This window comes from Lissotriton vulgaris, chromosome 1_1, assembly GCF_964263255.1.
Source record: "Lissotriton vulgaris chromosome 1_1, aLisVul1.2, whole genome shotgun sequence".
Taxonomy (NCBI): Eukaryota; Metazoa; Chordata; class Amphibia; order Caudata; family Salamandridae; genus Lissotriton; species Lissotriton vulgaris.
The window spans coordinates 173,025,920-173,050,077 of NC_141685.1; the positions used below are offsets into that span (position 1 = coordinate 173,025,920).

The 24,158-nt window shown below is 49.9% G+C and overlaps 1 long non-coding RNA gene across 1 annotated transcript in view; it reads left to right on the forward strand.

Annotated features, from left to right (window-relative positions):
- Window positions 1-2,957: 2,957 nt before the first annotated feature.
- The window catches only part of LOC147738046 (uncharacterized), a 339,438-nt gene continuing 318,237 nt past the window's right edge, over window positions 2,958-24,158 (forward strand). Inside the window, exon 1 of the long non-coding RNA XR_015307448.1 lies at window positions 2,958-3,133. This is a non-coding gene — a long non-coding RNA (uncharacterized LOC147738046). The remainder of the gene's footprint in view (window positions 3,134-24,158) is intronic.

Below are 24,158 nucleotides of genomic sequence, written 5' to 3' on the forward strand. Positions count from 1 at the left end.
CAGATTGGGCCTTGGACCTAGTGTTCTATGAGCGCGTCCTATCACAAAGCCCATAGTGAAGACTTCTCTACAAAACAAGTCTATCAGGATTGTTTCTACCACGGTGTCCATGCGACCAGCGGCTGTCGATTCCGGAACACCCAAAATGTGCATGTTATTTTGGCGACCGCGCGCCTCTAAGTCCTCTTTCTTGATCGCGACGTCTTTGAGGTAACGTTCCATTTGGCCGAGCCATTTCAAGGATTGAGCCGTTCCATCTCCTAGATCTGATGTATGCGAATCCACCACGTCGAGTTTTCTGTCGTGAACTTGGATCTTCGATCCCAGATCTGCCATGTGCTTATCTAGGGCATCAAAGCGCACATCTAAGGCTCTGAACCACGCTCTCATCTCTTGTAGCAGGGAACCTAATTGGTTGGTATCACCCTCTGGTGTTGTGTCTTTCTGGCCACCTTTTGCCATGTTGTCAGGGGTTCTTGGGCTACTTCGGTGACCTTTTCGAAGGGGAGAAGGCGCTGTTTGGGGTCTTTGCGGCCCATACCGCAGTTCCACCCGCCAAGTATTAATTAAGCCCAATGCCAGAGTCTTCTGGTTATGGGCGCAGAGCAGGTGCAAGTAGCTGGCGAAGAGAGATTAGGCAAGCAGAACTGATCAGCAAGGAATGGGCATCTAACCCATGTTTGTATTTTCCTGACAACAGGGGAGGTTTTGGGTATTTCACTATTGTCTCCCACAATGGAGCTTGTGGTGCAGCAGTGGTCCGGGCACAGTACTTCCACAGAGCAGGTTGTTTGAAGACAAGGCAATGTGCAGTCAGCAGTTAATGTTTCAAGTTTACTGCAGCATAAATTGGTGGCTGGGGCAGAGACATGGCTGAGGTTCGGATTCCGTTTTTCGCTCCGGGAGCAGCGCAGCCACGCAAGGAAGGGTTACAACAATGGAGCCCTACGGGGAAAAGGGGGAGAACAGCACAGGCCGCGGCCGAGCGAGTGCATATGCGGGGAGGAGATTCCCAAAGGAGCTTTGGAAATGCTGTACCAGGTGTCGACGAGGGAATGATCACAGGCACCGTCCCTGTGTGCCCCTGCGATCAACGCAGACATAAAAGTGCCGCGCTCGGACCACCGGAGGTCAAACGGACCTCCCGCCAGTACCGAGCGCCGCTTTGCCCAGAATGTGGCCGCTAAACGCTCCAGCCCATGGCCCGGTGACTCACAGCACCCCAGCTGCTGGCTCAGTCCCTCCGCCGCCGCACCCGGAGTCTCCTCATATCGCCGATGCCGCCATCTTGAAAGTCGTCCTTCCGTCTGGAGTCACCGATTTCTGCCGTTCCAGTTGTTTTCTCGCAGCACCGCAGGGAGACTTTTAATCAGGATCCCTTCCGCTGCATTTGGGTGTCTTCTCCCTGCCCGGTAGCCACGCTGGATAGCGGGAATTCACGTTGTTGCAACGACTGCTGGCAGAGCTTCAAAGCTGAGCAACCATCTTGGTTTCCGGCTTGGCCATGGCCCTGGCTCTCACCTCTTCTTCAGCCCTGGTGCCACTGTGCCTGCTGCACTAACAATATATGTGCCTATGTTCTCTGTCCTTGGAGTATTTTGCACTTTGACCCCTAACCTTCGGTGCACTGGGAGTTGGTTGCACTGGGCTGTTTACTTTCATGTACCCTGATGTGACTCCATCTGCCCTCATATGAACCATACATTAGATAAGACCCTTTCAACTCTGCGACCCGGAAGGGCCTCTCTGAAACCTGATATGCAGAGAATAGATATAAGAAAACAAAGCAAGAGAAAAAATGGGGATATAAAAAAGAGTGAATGTTGTAGAAAAACAAAGGTTATGAAGTGCGTGTGTGATTAGGGTGACCAGGTGCCCCGGATTTACCAGGACAACCCCGTTTTTTCAAATTTCAAGAAATTTGTCTTGTGTGCCTGTTTTCATAGAGGGCTAACTGAAAGAGGCACATTTTTATGTATTCCAAAGGAGGACTGGCTAGTTTCTGTTATCAGAAAGCAATTTAATTAGCAGGTATGAAACTCCCCAGGCCATCAAGGGCTCTAGAATGGGGGCTGAGCAGCCCCCCCTCCCAACGAGTACAAAGCCCCTTGGAGGTGGTGGTCCCTGGGGCTTAGGGTGTCACGAATTCACCCACCTGTACTCCGGTTATTCCTTCCTTGATGCTGCTATTACCCAACTCCTTCTGAACTCCACCGGAGAGGCAAGGATAAGATTCAGTTGCCGCCCTGATCGAACCCCGGGGGAGGGGGGAATAGGAACGAGAGAAAAGAGAAGACACACTGGATTCTTGTAGACCGACTCGACAATTCAGTCGTGTAGAATGTCTCTCGAGAAAGGCAAAGTGTTACTGGCCTTCAGTTTTCAGCTCGTGTATAATCTGATAAATGTACCCGATTAATCTGAACACCCTAAATCACTTCTTTAGGTCAAACATCTGCTTTGGAACTCTTAATTAGGTATACCTGAATTACCCTCGACCTTTTCTCAGAAGGATTCTTGAAACTAAAAGAAAGAATAAACAAAAAAAACACTACAGGTGCACTAATAATCTGTGATTGCTCAAATTATCTCCATAGTTACTGATTTCCTTTACAATATTTGCTCCGTAATTTCACATTAAATATATATAAATAATAATAACAATCGAGCTCTCTGTTCCCTTTCAGTCTTCTAATCAGACTCAAGGTATTTACACAAATGTCCGTTTTACTTTAACATTCTTCACTTACTCAATGTCCTTAAAGTCCTTGGATTGTTTCAGGAAGAGTTTCAAAACGTTCTCTTGATTTATAGAAGGTCAAGACGTCTGCCACAGTTTTCATAAAGTATCAATTCTTACTGGAATGTGTTCAAGCATGCTAACGCTTTACCATTCAGAGCGAGGTGTTGCTTGGCAACCCTTTGTTGATTCTCTTTTCTTTTCTCTTTTGCAGGAAATCGGAAACAGTGCCGGGAGAGGATTTGGAGCCGGAAATTCAGAAACAGGAAGGAACGTCTGAAATGTGCTCCGGGCAGCAAGAACACAGCCGAAGACACTGAGTGAAGACAGGGAAGGAAGCAGGGTGGAGCGCTGAAGAGCTTCGGATGATCTGCCACCCAGGTCCGGAGTCTGGTGAGTGTTTAGGCACGAAGCAAAGCATCGGGAACCAAGTGGGTGGGGTTTAAATAGCTTTGGGTCTCAGGTTTTCTCACTTGTGCAGGTGAAGGTGATTTGGGCCTTAGATCTTTCCCAAGTAATTCACGTGTACATGCCAAGACCGTTTACACATGCAGGAAATGCCTCCTGCCCCCACACACAAAAGGTCTTCGTATGTGACAGGGTTTTTCCGGATGCAAGGCGTGGAAAGATCTGACCAATCTTGGAGTATGTACATGTGTTTCTGTTTCCACGATCTTTCTGACGCATCATAACCCTTCCAGTCAATTAAATACTGTAATCGACCATGTATACGTTTTGCATCTATAATGCGATTTTCTTCATATGCAATATTGTCTCCAACTACAACAGGTGGAGGAGGGTTGTCTTTTCGTGTGGACGGATGTAATGACTGATATTTTCCTACTTTTCTGGTGTTTCAGCTAGTTTTTATTTTTAAAATTTTTATTTTTGGTGCAAAACAAAGATAGTATGTACAGTTTCATCAATCGCGTTATCACACAGTAAGCATTGGGTGAATGAAGTAATACAGTATACAGTAATGACAAAACGTATATCATCCACGTTAGTGCAAAGCATTTCAGGCCTTATCGGCGATATGATGAATAGGGATCTATATGTGTCGTAGAAATACAGTTTGCGATTTTGTGTTTTGTTGGCTACTATTCGTCTGAGTCTTGCCTTTTCGTCTTACAACAAACATAAAACAGGAAGAACAGCACACTTAGTCCGGCACGTACTTGAAGTAGTAGCTTGCGGCACTCGTAGCACAGTCCATCTGCAAAGAGAGCGGTGCATTGTATCAAAGCCCCCTAAGTCCCACACCCACCCTTACTACCTCCCGAGGCAGGTCCCACCCAGATCCATTGCATACTCCCAATATACATTTATACACCCCGTCAACGCTCCTCGTCACTCTCAGACCCTTCGATGTCATCCTCTTCCAGTGGTTCGCAGATATCCCCTCTATATGAGTTCCAGGGTTTCCACACCCCATTCCATTTGCGTGGGTTACCCCTCAATTTGTACACCGCCCTTTCAGTTAACATAAGCATGTCCATGTTGCGGAGCCATTGGGGCAGCGTGGGGAGGTCAGCCGAACCCCACTTCTGTGCTATGTCCCGTTTCGCTGTTACCATCCCCACCGTGACCCAGGTCCTCGCATAAAAGGTGAGGTCAGTCGGCTCCCATATGTTTAGCAGGCAGAGCCGCGAGTCTAGAGTGAGGGTGGTGTGAAGTGTCTGAGCCATTGTGCGCACTACCCGTTGCCAGTAACCGACAATCAGTGGACATTCCCACACCGTGTGAATGAAGGTCCCTTCTGCCCCGCAGCCCCTAAGGCAATATGGATGATCCGCCCTGTGCAGTTTATGAAGCAGTGTACGGGTGTAGTAGATTCTGTGTAGGATTTTCAGCTGCACTAGGCGGAATTTAGACGATATGCCTGCTTCACGTGGGGATGCCATGGCTGTGTTCCAGTCAGTTTCATCCAGGTCACCCACTTCCACCATCCATTTGTCCTTCAGTTTCCCCAGTGGATCAGGCATATTGTTAACCAGTTTGCGGTATGTCAGCGATGTCGCCCCCTCTTGCATGAAATCAGTAAGTAGACGATCCTCCAGAGGGGAGGATTCGGGCAGGGATGTGTCGGGTGGGATCGCTGCCTGCAGTGCGTGTCGGACCTGGATGTATCTATAGAGCTCTGTGTTCCCCAACTCGTATTGTTCTTGCAGAGTGGCAAAGGAGATCACTCCTTCCCTCGTCCACATGTCCCCCACCGTGGAGATGCCGATGCTGTCCCATTTTGTGAAGCCCTTAGAGCGCCGCAAATGGCCCAACGCCTTCGCGTCCCACAGGGGCGTAAGTTTCGTAATGATACCATCCCACTTCAACTTTGCCTGCGCCTTGTACCATATGCGGACTGTATGTTTTGTAGGCCCATTAAGTTTCGCCGCCACTCCACGGTGGTACAGTGGGGCCAGTAAACTGTTCGTACCCAGTTGCGCCCTGTCAGCCTTGAATGCTGGGTCGTCCTGCGGGGCATGTATCCACTGGTTAAGGATTTTGAGCTGGGCCGCCCAGTAGTACAGCTGCACGTTTGGGAGGGCGATTCCCCCGTCGTACCATCCCCTGTTTAGTTTGGCGTGGGAAATGCGGGCTGGCTGGTTGCCCCATAACAGGCCCGAAATCTGCGCCGTTACTTTCTGGAGGAAGCTATCCGGCACCAAGTACGGGGCGTTCTCCAGCACGTAGAGGAAACGCGGCAGAGCCATCATTTTAAATAGCGCTGCTCGGCCAAGGAGCGTTAGGGGGAGATCCTGCCAATGGCGCACGTCCCCTCGGAGCCGGGCCAAGGGAGGTTGCAGGTTGAGCCGTGCGAAATCCGCCTCATTCCGGGTGATATGAATCCCCAGGTATTTAAATGACGTATGCGCCAGTTCCAGTGGGCAGGAGTCCGGGAGAGGCGGGAGCGGCCCCCGCAGTTCAAAAATGATGGATTTGGCCCAGTTAATAGTGTAACCCGAGATTCGCCCATGAGCTGTACAGAGAGCCAGGAGGTTAGGGAGACTCTCTTCCAGGTCCGTAAGATAGATCAGCATGTCGTCCGCATAGAGGGATACTCTGTCCTCCCATAACGGGGTCCATTGTATTCCTTTCAGGAGTTGGGTGGAGCGTATCGTAACCGCCAGTGGTTCTAAAACTAATGCAAAGAGTAGGGGCGAAAGCGGGCAGCCCTGTCGTGTACCTCTGCCTAGGGAAAAGGTTCTTGAAATGTGGCCATTGGCCGTCACCTGCGCCACTGGGTCCCTGTACAGCATTCGTATCCAGGAAAGGAACACCGGGCCAAAACCCATACGGGCGAGCACTGCAAAAAGATAGTTCCATTCCACCATGTCGAACGCCATCTTGGCGTCCAAGGAGAGGATGGCAGCCGGTTCCTGCAGTAGTGGAACTCGCGCCAACACTCCATGTACCCTGCGGAGATTTAAGGCAGTGCTGCGATGTGGCATGAATCCGGATTGGTCCGGGTGGATCAGGTGGGACAGAGTCGGCAAGATCCTGTTCGCCAACACCTTGGCAATAATTTTGGCCTCCGGGTTCAAAAGGGAGATCGGTCTATACGATGAGCATTCGTTGGGGGGCTTACCTGGTTTCGGTATCGCCACAATAGTAGCCATCCGCTGATCTGGCGGCAGTGTACCCTGTGTTCTAGATTCCTCGTACATCTTTAGTAGGGGCGTGCTTAAGGATTCGGCCATGACTTCCAACCATTCAATGGGAATCCCGTTAGGGCCCATCGCCTTGCCTGGATGAAGGGCGCCTATAGCCAGCTGGATCTCCTCCACCGTAAGAGGCGCGTCTATATCCTCGGACATCTCTGGTGTCAGTTCCGGCAAGGGAACGTGCGCAAGAGCAGTCTGGACCTCCCCCTCCCCCACCACCATTTCTGGGTTGTAGACTGAGGCGAAATAATCGGCGAGGACTTCTACTATCTCGTCGGGGCGGGTGTGGTTGTTGCCCTGTGGGTCTGTAAGTTGTAGGATATTCTTCCCCCCCCCCCTGTCTCTTGTCCAACCACGCCAGCAATTTACTGGCCTTGTCCCCAATATCGTATACCCTGTGTTGTGTGGCCGCAATGTCCGACATCGTGACCTTGCGCATGTGATCTGTAAGGCGGTGCTGGTGAATCTGGAGTTCGTGGAGCGTGTCGTCTGTGGGGTTTGCCATATGGGCTGTGTTGGCCCTCTCGAGGCCTAACTCTATCCCAAGGGCCTCTTGCCTGTGCTCCTTTTTGTGATTTGCGATCACCGCTATGGCCTGACCCCTGAACACTGTCTTATACGCCTCCCACAGTATAGAGGGGGAGTCCACCGATGATCGGTTTTCTTCGAAATAGAGCCGTGTTGCTTTCTTCAGGTCCTTATTAATCCGAGGTACTTTGAGGTAGCCAGGGAAAATCGGGAATAATCTACGCCGTGCCATGGCCGTAGTGGTGAGTGTCAATGTGAGTGGTGAGTGGTCAGAGACCCCCCGTGGTTGTATGTCCGCTTCCGCTACAGTAAGGTGACCGTTAATCAAAGTAAAAAAGTAATCAATCCTGGACAGACTATTGTGCGTGGCCGAGTAGTACGTGTAATGTTGCTGAGTAGGGTGTAGAGCGCGCCATATGTCCACCAAACCCTGCGCAGTCAGGAATGTCTGGAGCCTGTTGGGCCCTTCTGCGTGCGTACGTGGGGGAAAGCGGTCCTCGGTGTTTGAAAGTGTCATGTTGAAGTCCCCACCTATGAGCAGTTCCCCCTCAGGGAGTGTCAGCAGGAATTTGCCCAAATCCGGCAAGGCCTCAGAGTGTAGTGCGGGTGGTATGTAGACAGAGACTACGGTAAAAAGCCTCCCCTCCCACTGGCCATGAACCGCCGCGAACCTGCCATGGTCATCCGTTGCAGTAGACTTTACAATAAATTTGGAAGATTTTTTCTGCAGAATGCCGGTGCCACGGGACCCCGAAGTGAACTCTGCATGTACTATCATATGATAGCCTCTCCTATCTAGGGCCTTCGTGGCCGCTCCCGACAAATGTGTCTCCTGTAGGAGAATAAGAGCCGGCCCCCGTCTCCTTATCCCCTGCAATACCAGCCCTCGCTTAATCTTATCCCCCAGGCCCCTCACGTTCCAGGACATGACAATTAGTGAGTTTTTCGTGGTTGGACTATCCATTGCAGTCATAGCGAGACTCCCAATCAGACCTCCCTGCGCCCCGAGTGGACCAGCAGTTTTCAGTTACGTAAGACATGCCTAGATACATAAGTGTGCTTAGAACATAAACTTGCAGGACCGAAAAGTCCCATAGAAGAAACTTACTCAACTCACCCCCCCTCCCTGCCCCCCTGCTATACGGACTCAAAACTGCCCGCCCCCCCAACTTAGCAGAGTGCATACCCCATCCCCAAAACAGTGTACTTGCGCGTTGGGGTGAGGGACTCTCCGCAGCCGGCAGTCTCTCATTCACACCCCCGGAGGCCCTTCACCCAGTGTCCAATGGCGGGAAGCGCTTCACAGTTTAAAAGTCTCAATACAGTAGCAAAAATGAAGGGTTCCCAAGTGGTCAGTGTTCCTCAACCTCTTCCCCGCCGCCTTCAGCTCCCAAAGAGTCACTGTTGTCCGGTCCCCCTCCGGAGGTCTGCGAGTCCCGTCGATGGCCTTCAGCCCGATCTTTTCTGGAGCAATTCGTCCGTCTGTGGTTCTGACCCGGTCTCCATCCCTCGAGCCATTCTTGCACGTTTTCCGGGCTGTCGAAGAACCAGGTTTTGTTCTCCGTTACCACCCGTAGTCTTGCGGGGAATAGCATTGAGTAAGGCAGTTCTCTGGACCTCAGTTCCTTTTTCACGTCTAAAAATGTGCGTCGCCGACGGGCGACTTCCGCGGTGTAGTCGGGGAAGATGGCAACGGTGGCGTTCTGGATCTTGAGGGGAGGGGAGGACCTGGCTGCCTGCAGGATTGCGTCCCGGTCACGGAAGTTAAACAAACGTGCCACTATGGGTCGCGGGGTAGCCCCCGGTTTCGGTTGGCCACCCGGGACTCGATGGGCCCTCTCCACCGAAAAGAAGTTGGACAGTCCCTTCGGCTTTAGTTCGTTAGTTATCAGGTTCTCTACGAAGAGATCCATCGCCTTCACGCCTTCCGTCTCCGGTACCCCTATAATACGGATGTTATTGCGCCTAGAACGCCCCTCCTGCTCATCCAGCTTCTCCCGGAGCAGTCTATTGTCCTGCGCCATCTTCCCCATTTCACGCTGGAGTTCTGCGACGTCTTCCACCAGTGATTTCGTGATCACTTCCATACTCTTGACCTTTTCCGACATTTTGTGGAGGTCCGCTCTAAGTAGGGTGACGTCCGTGGAGATTCCGCCAACGGTTGTTTGTAGCTGTGCCAATGCGACCATGACGTCGTCCAGTGTGGCCTTTTTCCCCCCTGGGGAGTCGGCCGTCTTAGCATTCTGCTCCTTCCCTGCCGGGGATCCGGTGGGCTTGTCGGAGGTGAATCGATCTATACGAGTCTGTGTGGCGCCACCCTTAGGGCCTTTCCCCGCCATGCCGCCGAGTGTCGTGCTCCTCGTGCCCCTACGCGCCAGGATGTGAGGATCAGTGTGGACCTCCTAGCCAGGCCAGTTCAGCAACAATCAGGTCGGGCGCGCTTCTCCAGGGCGCGAGGTGCTCCTTTAGTCGCCGAGTGTGTAGCGACTGTTCAGGTCACAAGATGGCAGGCGCCCACTCCGTTGTCGATGCCCAGGCTCTCGGCACTTTAGGTGACGACCTTCGAGACTATCAGGACTCCAGTGGCCCCCCCTGTAAGCACCGCTTCCTCGAGTCGTATAAGCCGCCTTCCCCGACTCCCCAGGGTGCAGTCGATCTATTGAGTCCACCGCCACACATGCACTTCCGGTCCAAGTTCTCCGGTCAGGACGCACTTCCGGCGGGGTGAGTATCCAGGGAAGGTCCCGGCTCTGGAGGTGGTAGCAGGCCGGTCGGAGGCTTCGACGTATCTCTGGCTACGAACGTCGGATTTTCTCGCTGCTTGTCGCTGCTCACTCCGCCCGGTCCTGGGATCCGGTACCCGCCTTTGGGGCTTGCAGTTGTGACGGATGTTTGTGTCGGATCGACGAAGAGGCCGCTTCAGCCGTGGAACTCGTCCCTTACGCTGCCGCCATGATCGGCTGCTAGCCACGCCCCCGTGTTTCAGCTAGTTAGCTATAAAGTAATTACTCATCACAGTCCCTTCCCAGAACGCCTAACAACAAAACACCACATTTAGATTACCTATCTGAGAAAGGAATAACATAAATACCTAAAGATACTATAGATCATAGCTCCGAGGGTATGTAAAGCAACGTCCTCCGATGAATCAGAATCAAATATCAAATCAGGTCAGCAACGTCTTCCGACGATCAACACGCACATACGCGAGCAACCCACCCTGGTGCAAATCAATATCAAATCAGCAACGTCTTCCGACGAATCAATATCAAATCAGCAATGTCTTCCGACTAATCAAATATCAAATCAAGTCAGCAACGTCTTCCGACGATCAATGTGCACTTACGCGAGCAACGCACCCTGGTGCGAATCAGCAACACCTTCCGGTGAAAATCGGTACATAGCTCTTACGCTATGTTGGGTTGGTCTACCAGCAATTTAGGTATTCCTGCTTAGGAGCCGATTTCCCTTCCGTATCTACAATTACTCATTAGAGGGGAACTAGCACATCCCTCTGTAGGAACTTGGTAAAAAAGAGGCCGACCTTCCTCCACAGAGAATAAGGACAAATTATATATTCTCCCATGTAGTCATCCCTAATCATGAGCAGCGCACCTTCCCATCATCAGTTACCTGTAAGAAGCGAATCACCCCTCCTTCTATACGACAGCACCTGGTTAAGAAGAACCCACACTCCCTCTTAGTGACAACAAACAAATGGAATTAATGCAAATTGGGGTCTTTTATCACACAATGATGAAAGGACATAGAAAGAAATGACTTATTAATATACATACACACATATAGAACCGGAAAATAAAGTAATAATTAGATAAAATTAGTCATACATGGAACACCTCCCCATATTATTAGACATCTGCAATCTGAAGACAGGTCCGTCTCTCTTTCCCTCTTCGGTTGGGTCAGGACTCTCTGTTCTACAAACACGACTGCACGTCTGCACCGTGATGCTTCACCAGACCGCCAAAACCACCAGACAGCGATCTCACCCTCACTTGGACCCGCTTTCACTAATATAGAATGTAGCTCTCTCTCGAAGCTTCTAGAAGAACCCGCCTACCGTTCTCATGAGATTCCTGTACCTTTCCGTAACAGGCACACAACAGCAGCTGGCCAAGCGTTTGTTATGGCTCCAGCGCGAAGAGAGCACATTTCTCCGATAAGAACCAGTGCTTGCTGATTCACTACTAGCGAACAACACATTGAAACTAAAACATTGCGTTTCACCTAAAGAGGCTTAGCAGGATGGTGTCAGAAAAGAACATGGCATCGCTCGAGCATAGGCCTTTAGGTCCGAAAAAGAACAAAAAGCAGCATATAAGGGGACATAAAGCTGTCCAAGTCTATAGGCAAGCCCTACCAACTAGGTGAAATAAAGGTCGGGAATGGACAAAACACCATACATGTTCGAATGACGGCAGCATATAATGAGATGGTGGTGGGCAACGATCATAACCGAGCCAAAAAAGCACCAATACCTCAGTCACTACAACGGATCATGTGGTTTGAGCAAAGATACACGAAAAACTAGGTGGATGGCATATTCCGAGGGCAAAGTTAATCTCATTGAAACTGGATTCAAAATGTTATTTATGGGAAAGGGGCCAATGAACCTAGGTTTTAGTTTCTTGGGGCCTTCAATCTGGATATTTCTGGTTGATAACCGGACGAGATCCACTACTTTATAGGGTGATGCTGGTGTTTTGTGTTTATCGACTGATAATTTGACCTTTTTGTTTATTGTTGGCTAAACTACGCTTGGCTTGTTCTTGAAATTCCTGCAATTCTGTTAATCTTTCAGTCACAGCAGGCATAAATCTGGAAGGATGGCAGGAATTAATCGTGGATGTAAGCCTGTTATAAAAAAGAAAGGGGAACAGCCTAAAGCTGCATGATAGCTATTGTTGTATGAAAACTCGGCCAATGGTAGGACCTCATCCCAATGAGCCGATATAATGAAGGTTAGGCACCGTAGACTTTGTTCAAGGTATTGATTAACTTTTTCTGTCTGGCCGTCAGTCTGTGGGTGAAAAGCAGAGGATAATGCTATTTCAATTCCTAAATGTTTGCACAACTGACTCCAGAATGTGAGAAGTTGGCCTGATATATAATGCTCACTAATTCTAGGGATCACTTTGTATCAGTCCAAACAACCCTTATGGTGATTGGTTGTAAGTCAACCTTATAGACCAGCTATCCTAGTAGCGTGGACAAGAGCAGTCTTTAGGCTAAACTCTGAATGGCATGTGAAGCCAGCTGTTTTACCACATATAACCTTTGAATACCAAATGAAAAGGCACCACACAAGTTGTTATGATAATAAACTGTCTATTTATTTATAACAAAATACCTCTGAACTCTTTATGAGGTCAGAGGCCTAAGCACATGACAATTACTAAAAAGAAATACGAGTATCCACAATAATTACACAAGTGCCTTAGGGGCACGACAAACCATATACTCAATACAATGGAATGCGAGGAAAAGAAGAACAGTGAGAGGATCCAGAGGCTAGAGGATCGCTGGGACTACGCTACCAACTGAAGAAAGTAGGAGCAGGAGGCCCACGGGACTCGCGTGCTGAGAGGAGACTCACAAGCGAGATGCATACCAACGTCTATGGATCTAACTGTTTAAAGAGTTACGGATTCCGGACGAACCCAACTAGTTAAGGGAAAAACAACAGTGGACCTGGACACTAGGATAGTGGACACAGACTTCAGCACCCAGATGCCTTAGTTACCTAACCCACGGACTGCGGGTGCATAGGGCTGAAAGTATGTTGGGTTTCTGTGTTGATCCCAATGGAGCCTGAAGTAAGAGTTGCTGGCAGGCGACCAGATGGAGGTGTCCGGAGTGATCCAAGGATGGATCGAGGAAGAAGAAGTCCTGTAAGGGAAGGGGACAGAGTCTCAGTCACTAGCCAGTGACTATGCCGGAACCAGGAGGGAACCAGATGCTGTCGCCTCGATCAGGATGAAGAGTGGACGCTTGACTCTGCAGCTGCGTGGACCAGGAGCTGTTCTCGGCGACCAGGCTGGGGGCACAAGCTGTCCCACGAAGTCTGCTGCTGTTGGCAGTGTTGGATCGTCGATCTGGTCAACAGGCCTTGGCAAATGCAAGCCACGCGGTGGAGCAAAGATGGCGTCTGGTGCGGACCAGGAGGGTTGGGGTACTTCTCCTTTGCAGGGAAGTAAGGGCCAGTCTGGGGGACCAGACCAGCGGTGTTGATTCGTTTGGGTCGTCGTCTCAGAGGTCACTAGCCAGCCGGCAAGTGACCAGCCAACCGGGTCAGCAGCAACCAGGCAAAAGGGCCCCACGCAGATCTCGTGGATGCTGGGGGGGCTGGTCTTCGGTGCAGGTGCTGCTTAGGTGCAGGGCTTCTCAAACCCTGATGCACTCACTCGAGGATCCCTCGGCGGTCGTGCTGGAAGCACAATGCAGGCTTGTGAAGATGGCCGGCTTCAAGTGTCTTGTCGCACCCACGGGTCCCAGCTGTGCTGTGAAGGCAGGTTGAGGTCAGAGAGGTCTGAAGATCCGGTTCTCGTCGAGCTGGGCAGTCTTGTTCCTGGAGGAAGGACGTTGCAGCAAACCGCAAAGATGCTTGATGGTGCCTGCGGAGCAGGATGGTCACTCCCCGACCATAGGGGAGATTCTTCCATCTTCTGAGGAGCAGAACGTCGAAGGGTCAAGAGTTTCTTCTTCTGAAGTTGTCAAGAGTAATCTAATTTCTAAGAGACCAGCTCCTACCTTTATCCGGCTAAAGGGGGCTGCACTACGACTAGTCCCTCCCCTGGGTGGGACCAGGAAGGGGGGTGGTTACACCCCCTTTCCTTTGTCAGGTTTCGCACCAGAGCTGGAGCAGGAGTGCCCCAGCGACTGGTTTGAACCAGTGTATGCACGGGACACCTTGTGTGCCCCAGGCATGTCTCATTCTATTCAGCCTGGTCCTCCCTAATACACAAAGTCCTGTCTGGGGTGGTGCTGGCACCTCCCCGGACAGGAAGCCCTTTGTCCAAGCCTCCCTCGCTGGAAGGACTCCCAGCAGCAGGAGGTCAGACTTGTGTCTGGTGGCAGCATCCATTTTGTGATGCTGAGGCTCTGGTTAAGTTTAACTGGGGTTCTGGTTCTGTACATGTCTTGACCCTCTAGAAGGGTGGAACGCTACCCCCGTCGCCAGAACTGGCGAGGGGGTAGTATTCCAATTCGTATGACACCTTACTCGATATGTTTTGATAATGCCATACCTAAGTTGGCAAATAACCGCGAGGATTATAATGCACTTAAGAGTATATGGTATAGCGTTATCATGGAAACAGCCTAAGGACATGGTTCCGAAAGCTGCAGACAGGCTCAGCTCATGCTAGAGCACAATCTCACATATTTCCAAGCACTCTGCCTCCAGGATTGATGAGGCCTACCATAGGAGTGACTTATAGGAATGTATGTGTCCATTTTAGGTTAGATATAGGTATACTATATCTATAGCAAAGGGTGATTACACCACCTTGCCCCAGCTGTACTACCAGCCAGTTGTGTCAGTTTTGGGATGGCCAGCCAGGGGTGGCATAATACATGCTGCAGCCCCTGGTAGGCCCTGGGTATACCTATGCCCTGGGTACTTAAGGTACACTGTACAGGGGCTGATAAGGTGACCCAGTATCCAATCAGATATGTACCTAGGGTACATGGAGTCCATTTTAACAGAGAGAGAAGGAAGCCTGGGGCCCTGAATAGCAGGATCCCAGGCCAACTATGTCGAAAACCAGCTAAACACTAGGCAAAAAAGTTGGGGGCAACCATAGTCAGGTATCCACCTTCCTACACAGAATTTTGAAACGAATTGAGGGCCCCTGTCGGAAATTATTTTACTGGGAAGGCCATGTAGTTTTACAATATGGTTTAAGAACACTTCACTAAATTCTGTAGCTGTTGGTAGTTTTTGTAAGGGAATAAAGTGCCCCATTTTAGACAAAATATCCACAACTACTAAAATTCCAGTGAAGTTATGGGATTTAGGCAAATCTGTGATGAAGTTCAAACTGATAGTATGCCAGGGAAGCGGATGTATGGGCAATGGTTGTAAAAGACCTTTAGGGGATGAATGGGAGGACTTTTGTCGTGCGCACACTGGGCAGGCTTTTATATATTGTTGGACGTCCAAGGGACAAGGGGGCGATGGTTGTTCACCTTCTTAATGGAGGGTGGAAGACCGGTATCAATGGCATGTAAAAGCCACTTTTGGAAGACACCCGAAAGAGTGATAGACATTTGTTTTGTGATAGGAGCATTGGAAGACAGAATCTTATTGAGAGCTTCAATGTCCAGTTTTCCCCAGTTCATAGTTGGTTTCCTGATGCTAGGTGCGGCTATAGGTGAGTTCACTGAGATCTCGAAACTCAAGCCGATCACAAAGTGATCAGACCAACATAAGGGAAGAGCTGGTAGGCTTTGAATGTTGGATAAACTGAAGAAAATAGGGTCCAGTAGGTGGCCGGCCACATGAATGGGACCGGAGTTGCAAAGTGCAATATTCAATGCTGCCAGATAAAAGTAGCGCTGTTAGTACATGCAGAGTCATCCAAGCGTAAGTTAAGGTCGCCCAAGATGGAGAAGTTGGCGGCATTTAAGAGAAAAGGGGTTATTAGGTCAGGAAAGGATGAAGCCCATGGACCGGATAGCCCAGGGGGACGATAAACTAGTATGCCTGAGAAGGTGAACGTAGGGGTCAGGGCAAGCTTAAATAAAGCTGCCTCACAGCTCGTAAATGGCAGGTCTTCAAATTTGCACATGTAGGACTTTTTATAAATTATAGCAATGCCACCACCTGTCTTGGAGTCCCTGTCTTTCCTGACTATAGCATAGTTAAACAGTAAAGCTGCAGCTACTTCAGGGCCAGAGCTCATAGCAATAGTAACTAGTAAATCCAGTATTTGTAAACCGCACAGCTACCTGGAGGCATCCCAGCGCTGGGGGCCATTGGGAAAATTAAGCGAGCTGCACGCGGCCGATCTGGGGCCATTGAGTAGGGGTTAGGCAGGACCCCTGCAGCGACTAGAGCGCCTCCCGGAGGGAGAGTGTAGCCGAACAAAATGGCCACCCGGGCAGGAACAGCTCCTCAAAGTACAAGTGCAGGAAAAAAATGAGTATAACACACTCAGTAAAGCAGAAAAATAATGCAACAGCAAGCAACAAAACTATAAGCATCCCTAAACCTAGAAAGGTAGAAAATGGTTATGGCAGCCACCAAACATGACTACCCCGTCTCCGTCCAGGAATTGTGGTAGCAAATCTATAGCCCTTTCGCTCAGTCACTCGTGCTTTCTCTCAAAGAAATAAATAAGGAATACACAGCGGACCTTTCAGGCAAGCGAAAACAGAGCTTTAGTACTTCTTAATACTCTTAAAGACAAAAACTTGGCTGCTTCTGTTTTTATTGTACAAACCATCTTTATGTTTTTTATATAGAATGTGCTGTATCTTTTTGACATCCCGGTCTGCAGCAGGACTTCCCCGATTGAGCAGAGTAAGTCTTTCAAGCCCCAGATCCAGAGCTGTAGGGGCAAATTAGCAGACTAGTTGTTTGGAATCGGACTATTTTATTTAGCGACTTATGTGTAGTCATCACAAACATTTCTCCTGCTTGGGGATTTTAATTATCGTGGAGAAGATGTTTTAGATATGGAAGTAGCAAAACTGTTATCAGACTTAAAGACTTGAGGACTGCAACATAATATTACAGGCCCTACTCACTCGGCGCGCCACAATCTTGGACTTAATCTTCACCACCTCTACTGCACTGACTTGTGAAGCCCAAGCCTTTGACGTGGACTGACCACTCATTACTCTTCACCACCTCTACTGCACGGACTTGTGAAGCCCATGCCTTTGACGTGGGCTGGCCACTCATTACTCTTCACCACCTCTACTGCACTGACTTGTGAAGCCCATGCCTTTGACGTGGACTGACCACTCATTAATCTTCACCACCTTTACTGCACTGACTTGTGAAGCCCATGCCTTTGACGTGGACTGACCACTCATTAATCTTCACCACCTCTACTGTAATGACTTGTGAAGCCCATGCCTTTGACGTGGACTGACCACTCATTACTCTTCACCACCTCTACTGCACTGACTTGTGAAGCCCATGCCTTTGACGTGGACTGACCACTCATTACTCTTCACCTCCTCTACTGCACTGACTTGTGAAGCCCATGCCTTGACGTGGACTGACCACTCATTACTCTTCACCTCCTCTACTGCACTGACTTGTGAAGCCCATGCCTTGACGTGGACTGACCACTCATTACTCTTCACCACCTCTACTGCACTGACTTGTGAAGCCCATGCATTTGACGTGGACTGACCACTCATTACTCTTCACCACCTCTACTGCACTGACTTGTAAAGCCCATGCCTTTGACGTGGACTGACCACTCATTACTCTTCACCACCTCTACTGCACTGACTTGTAAAGCCCATGCTTTTGACGTGGACTGACCACTCATTAATCTTCACCACCTCTACTGCACTGACTTGTGAAGCCCATGCCTTTGACGTGGACTGACCACTCATTAATCTTCACCACCTCTACGGCACTGACTTGTGAAGCCCATGCCTTTGACGTGGGCTGACCTCTCATTATTCTCGACCACCTCTACTGCACTGACTTGTGAAGCCCATGCCTTGACGTGGACTGACCACTCATTAATCTTCACCACCTCTACTGCACTGACTTGTGAAGCCCATGCCTTTGACGTGGACTGACCTCTCATTATTCTCGACCACCTCTACTGCACTGACTTGTGAAGCCCATGCCTTGACGTGGACTGACCACTCATTAATCTTCACCACCTCTACTGCACTGACTTGTGAAGCCCATGCCTTTGACGTGGACTGACCACTCATTAATCTTCACCACCTCTACTGCACTGACTTGTGAAGCCCATGCCTTTGACGTGGACTGACCACTCATTACTCTTCACCTCCTCTACTGCACTGACTTGTGAAGCCCATGCCTTTGACGTGGACTGACCACTCATTAATCTTCACCACCTCTACTGCACTGACTTGTGAAGCCCATGCCTTTGACGTGGACTGACCACACATTACTCTTCAGCACCTCTACTGCACTGACTTGTGAAGTCCATGCCTTTGACGTGGACTGACCACACATTACTCTTCAGCACCTCTACTGCACTGACTTGTGAAGCCCATGCCTTTGACGTGGACTGACCACTCATTAATCTTCACCACCTCTACTGCACTGACTTGTGAAGCCCATGCCTTTGACATGGACTGACCACTCATTACTCTTCAGCACCTCTACTGCACTGACTTGTGAAGCCCATGCCTTTGACGTGGACTGACCACTCATTACTCTTCACCACCTCTACTGCACTGACTTGTGAAGCCTATGCCTTGACGTGGACTGACCACTCATTAATCTTCACCACCTCTACTGCACTGACTTGTGAAGCCCATGCCTTTGACATGGACTGACCACTCATTACTCTTCAGCACCTCTACTGCACTGACTTGTGAAGCCCATGCCTTTGACGTGGACTGACCACTCATTACTCTTCACCACCTCTACTGCACTGACTTGTGAAGCCCATGCCTTTGACGTGGACTGACCACTCATTACTCTTCAGCACCTCTACTGCACTGACTTGTGAAGCCCATGCCTTTGACGTGGACTGACCACTCATTACTCTTCAGCACCTCTACTGCACTGTCTTGTGAAGCCCATGCCTTTGACATGGACTGACCTCTCATTACTCTTCACCACCTCTACTGCACTGACTTGTGAAGCCCATGCCTTTGACGTGGACTGACCACTCATTAATCTTCCCCACCTCTACTGCACTGACTTGTGAAGCCCATGCCTTTGACGTGGACTGACCACTCATTAATCTTCACCACCTCTACTGCACTGACTTGTGAAGCCCATGCCTTTGACGTGGACTGACCTATCATTACTCTTCACCACCTCTACTGCACTGACTTGTGAAGCCCATGCATTTGACGTGGACTGACCACTCATTACTCTTCACCACCTCTACTGCACTGACTTGTGAAGCCCATGCCTTTGACGTGGACTGACCTCTCATTAATCTTCACCACATCTACTGCACTGACTTGTGAAGGCCATGCCTTTGACGTGTACTGACCACTCATTAATCTTCACCACCTCTACTGCAGTGACTTGTGAAGCCCATGCCTTTGACGTGGGGTGACCACTCATTACTCTTCACCACCTCTACTGCACTGGCTTGTGAAGCCCATGCCTTTGACGTGGACTGACCACTCATTACTCTTCAGCACCTCTACTGCACTGACTTGTGAAGTCCATGCCTTTGACGTGGACTGACCACACATTACTCTTCAGCACCTCTACTGCACTGACTTGTGAAGCCCATGCCTTTGACGTGGACTGACCACTCATTAATCTTCACCACCTCTACTGCACTGACTTGTGAAGCCCATGCCTTTGACGTGGACTGACCTATCATTACTCTTCACCACCTCTACTGCACTGACTTGTGAAGCCCATGCATTTGACGTGGACTGACCACTCATTACTCTTCACCACCTCTACTGCACTGACTTGTGAAGCCCATGCCTTTGACGTGGACTGACCACTCATTAATCTTCACCACCTCTACTGCACTGACTTGTGAAGCCCATGCCTTGACGTGGACTGACCACTCATTAATCTTCACCACCTCTACTGCACTGACTTGTGAAGCCCATGCCTTTGACGTGGACTGACCACTCATTACTCTTCAGCACCTCTACTGCACTGACTTGTGAAGCCCATGCCTTGACGTGGACTGACCACTCATTACTCTTCACCACCTCTACTGCACTGACTTGTGAAGCCCATGCCTTTGACGTGGACTGACCACTCATTACTCTTCACCACCTCTACTGCACTGACTTGTGAAGCCCATGCCTTTGACGTGGACTGACCTCTCATTAATCTTCACCACATCTACTGCACTGACTTGTGAAGGCCATGCCTTTGACGTGTACTGACCACTCATTAATCTTCACCACCTCTACTGCAGTGACTTGTGAAGCCCATGCCTTTGACGTGGGGTGACCACTCATTACTCTTCACCACCTCTACTGCACTGGCTTGTGAAGCCCATGCCTTTGACGTGGACTGACCACTCATTACTCTTCAGCACCTCTACTGCACTGACTTGTGAAGTCCATGCCTTTGACGTGGACTGACCACACATTACTCTTCAGCACCTCTACTGCACTGACTTGTGAAGCCCATGCCTTTGACGTGGACTGACCACTCATTAATCTTCACCACCTCTACTGCACTGACTTGTGAAGCCCATGCCTTTGACGTGGACTGACCTATCATTACTCTTCACCACCTCTACTGCACTGACTTGTGAAGCCCATGCATTTGACGTGGACTGACCACTCATTACTCTTCACCACCTCTACTGCACTGACTTGTGAAGCCCATGCCTTTGACGTGGACTGACCACTCATTAATCTTCACCACCTCTACTGCACTGACTTGTGAAGCCCATGCCTTGACGTGGACTGACCACTCATTAATCTTCACCACCTCTACTGCACTGACTTGTGAAGCCCATGCCTTTGACGTGGACTGACCACTCATTACTCTTCAGCACCTCTACTGCACTGACTTGTGAAGCCCATGCCTTGACGTGGACTGACCACTCATTACTCTTCACCACCTCTACTGCACTGACTTGTGAAGCCCATGCCTTTGACGTGGACTGACCACTCATTACTCTTCACCACCTCTACTGCACTGACTTGTGAAGCCCATGCCTTTGACGTGGACTGACCACTCATTACTCTTCACCACCTCTACTGCACTGACTTGTGAAGCCTATGCCTTGACGTGGACTGACCACTCATTATTCTTCACCACCTCTACTGCACTGACTTGTGAAGCCCATGCCTTTGACGTGGACTGACCACTCATTACTCTTCAGCACCTCTACTGCACTGACTTGTGAAGCCCATGCCTTTGACGTGGACTGACCACTCATTACTCTTCACCACCTCTACTGCACTGACTTGTGAAGCCCATGCCTTTGACGTGGACTGACCACTCATTACTCTTCAGCACCTCTACTGCACTGACTTGTGAAGCCCATGCCTTTGACGTGGACTGACCACTCATTACTCTTCAGCACCTCTACTGCACTGTCTTGTGAAGCCCATGCCTTTGACATGGACTGACCTCTCATTACTCTTCACCACCTCTACTGCACTGACTTGTGAAGCCCATGCCTTTGACGTGGACTGACCACTCATTAATCTTCCCCACCTCTACTGCACTGACTTGTGAAGCCCATGCCTTTGACGTGGACTGACCACTCATTAATCTTCACCACCTCTACTGCACTGACTTGTGAAGCCCATGCCTTTGACGTGGACTGACCTATCATTACTCTTCACCACCTCTACTGCACTGACTTGTGAAGCCCATGCATTTGACGTGGACTGACCACTCATTACTCTTCACCACCTCTACTGCACTGACTTGTGAAGCCCATGCCTTTGACGTGGACTGACCTCTCATTAATCTTCACCACATCTACTGCACTGACTTGTGAAGGCCATGCCTTTGACGTGTACTGACCACTCATTAATCTTCACCACCTCTACTGCAGTGACTTGTGAAGCCCATGCCTTTGACGTGGACTGACCACACATTACTCTTCAGCACCTCTACTGCACTGACTTGTGAAGCCCATGCCTTTGACGTGGACTGACCACTCATTAATCTTCACCACCTCTACTGCACTGACTTGTGAAGCCCATGCCTTTGACGTGGACTGACCTATCATTACTCTTCACCACCTCTACTGCACTGACTTGTGAAGCCCATGCATTTGACGTGGACTGACCACTCATTACTCTTCACCACCTCTACTGCACTGACTTGTGAAGCCCATGCCTTTGACGTGGACTGACCACTCATTAATCTTCACCACCTCTACTGCACTGACTTGTGAAGCCCATGCCTTTGACATGGACTGACCACTCATTACTCTTCAGCACCTCTACTGCACTGACTTGTGAAGCCCATGCCTTTGACGTGGACTGACCACTCATTACTCTTCACCACCTCTACTGCACTGACTTGTGAAGCCTATGCCTTGACGTGGACTGACCACTCATTAATCTTCACCACCTCTACTGCACTGACTTGTGAAGCCCATGCCTTTGACATGGACTGACCACTCATTACTCTTCAGCACCTCTACTGCACTGACTTGTGAAGCCCATGCCTTTGACGTGGACTGACCACTCATTACTCTTCACCACCTCTACTGCACTGACTTGTGAAGCCCATGCCTTTGACGTGGACTGACCACTCATTACTCTTCAGCACCTCTACTGCACTGACTTGTGAAGCCCATGCCTTTGACGTGGACTGACCACTCATTACTCTTCAGCACCTCTACTGCACTGTCTTGTGAAGCCCATGCCTTTGACATGGACTGACCTCTCATTACTCTTCACCACCTCTACTGCACTGACTTGTGAAGCCCATGCCTTTGACGTGGACTGACCACTCATTAATCTTCCCCACCTCTACTGCACTGACTTGTGAAGCCCATGCCTTTGACGTGGACTGACCACTCATTAATCTTCACCACCTCTACTGCACTGACTTGTGAAGCCCATGCCTTTGACGTGGACTGACCTATCATTACTCTTCACCACCTCTACTGCACTGACTTGTGAAGCCCATGCATTTGACGTGGACTGACCACTCATTACTCTTCACCACCTCTACTGCACTGACTTGTGAAGCCCATGCCTTTGACGTGGACTGACCTCTCATTAATCTTCACCACATCTACTGCACTGACTTGTGAAGGCCATGCCTTTGACGTGTACTGACCACTCATTAATCTTCACCACCTCTACTGCAGTGACTTGTGAAGCCCATGCCTTTGACGTGGGGTGACCACTCATTACTCTTCACCACCTCTACTGCACTGGCTTGTGAAGCCCATGCCTTTGACGTGGACTGACCACTCATTACTCTTCAGCACCTCTACTGCACTGACTTGTGAAGTCCATGCCTTTGACGTGGACTGACCACTCATTACTCTTCAGCACCTCTACTGCACTGACTTGTGAAGTCCATGCCTTTGACGTGGACTGACCACACATTACTCTTCAGCACCTCTACTGCACTGACTTGTGAAGCCCATGCCTTTGACGTGGACTGACCACTCATTAATCTTCACCACCTCTACTGCACTGACTTGTGAAGCCCATGCCTTTGACATGGACTGACCACTCATTACTCTTCAGCACCTCTACTGCACTGACTTGTGAAGCCCATGCCTTTGACGTGGACTGACCACTCATTACTCTTCACCACCTCTACTGCACTGACTTGTGAAGCCTATGCCTTGACGTGGACTGACCACTCATTAATCTTCACCACCTCTACTGCACTGACTTGTGAAGCCCATGCCTTTGACATGGACTGACCACTCATTACTCTTCAGCACCTCTACTGCACTGACTTGTGAAGCCCATGCCTTTGACGTGGACTGACCACTCATTACTCTTCACCACCTCTACTGCACTGACTTGTGAAGCCCATGCCTTTGACGTGGACTGACCACTCATTACTCTTCAGCACCTCTACTGCACTGACTTGTGAAGCCCATGCCTTTGACGTGGACTGACCACTCATTACTCTTCAGCACCTCTACTGCACTGTCTTGTGAAGCCCATGCCTTTGACATGGACTGACCTCTCATTACTCTTCACCACCTCTACTGCACTGACTTGTGAAGCCCATGCCTTTGACGTGGACTGACCACTCATTAATCTTCCCCACCTCTACTGCACTGACTTGTGAAGCCCATGCCTTTGACGTGGACTGACCACTCATTAATCTTCACCACCTCTACTGCACTGACTTGTGAAGCCCATGCCTTTGACGTGGACTGACCTATCATTACTCTTCACCACCTCTACTGCACTGACTTGTGAAGCCCATGCATTTGACGTGGACTGACCACTCATTACTCTTCACCACCTCTACTGCACTGACTTGTGAAGCCCATGCCTTTGACGTGGACTGACCTCTCATTAATCTTCACCACATCTACTGCACTGACTTGTGAAGGCCATGCCTTTGACGTGTACTGACCACTCATTAATCT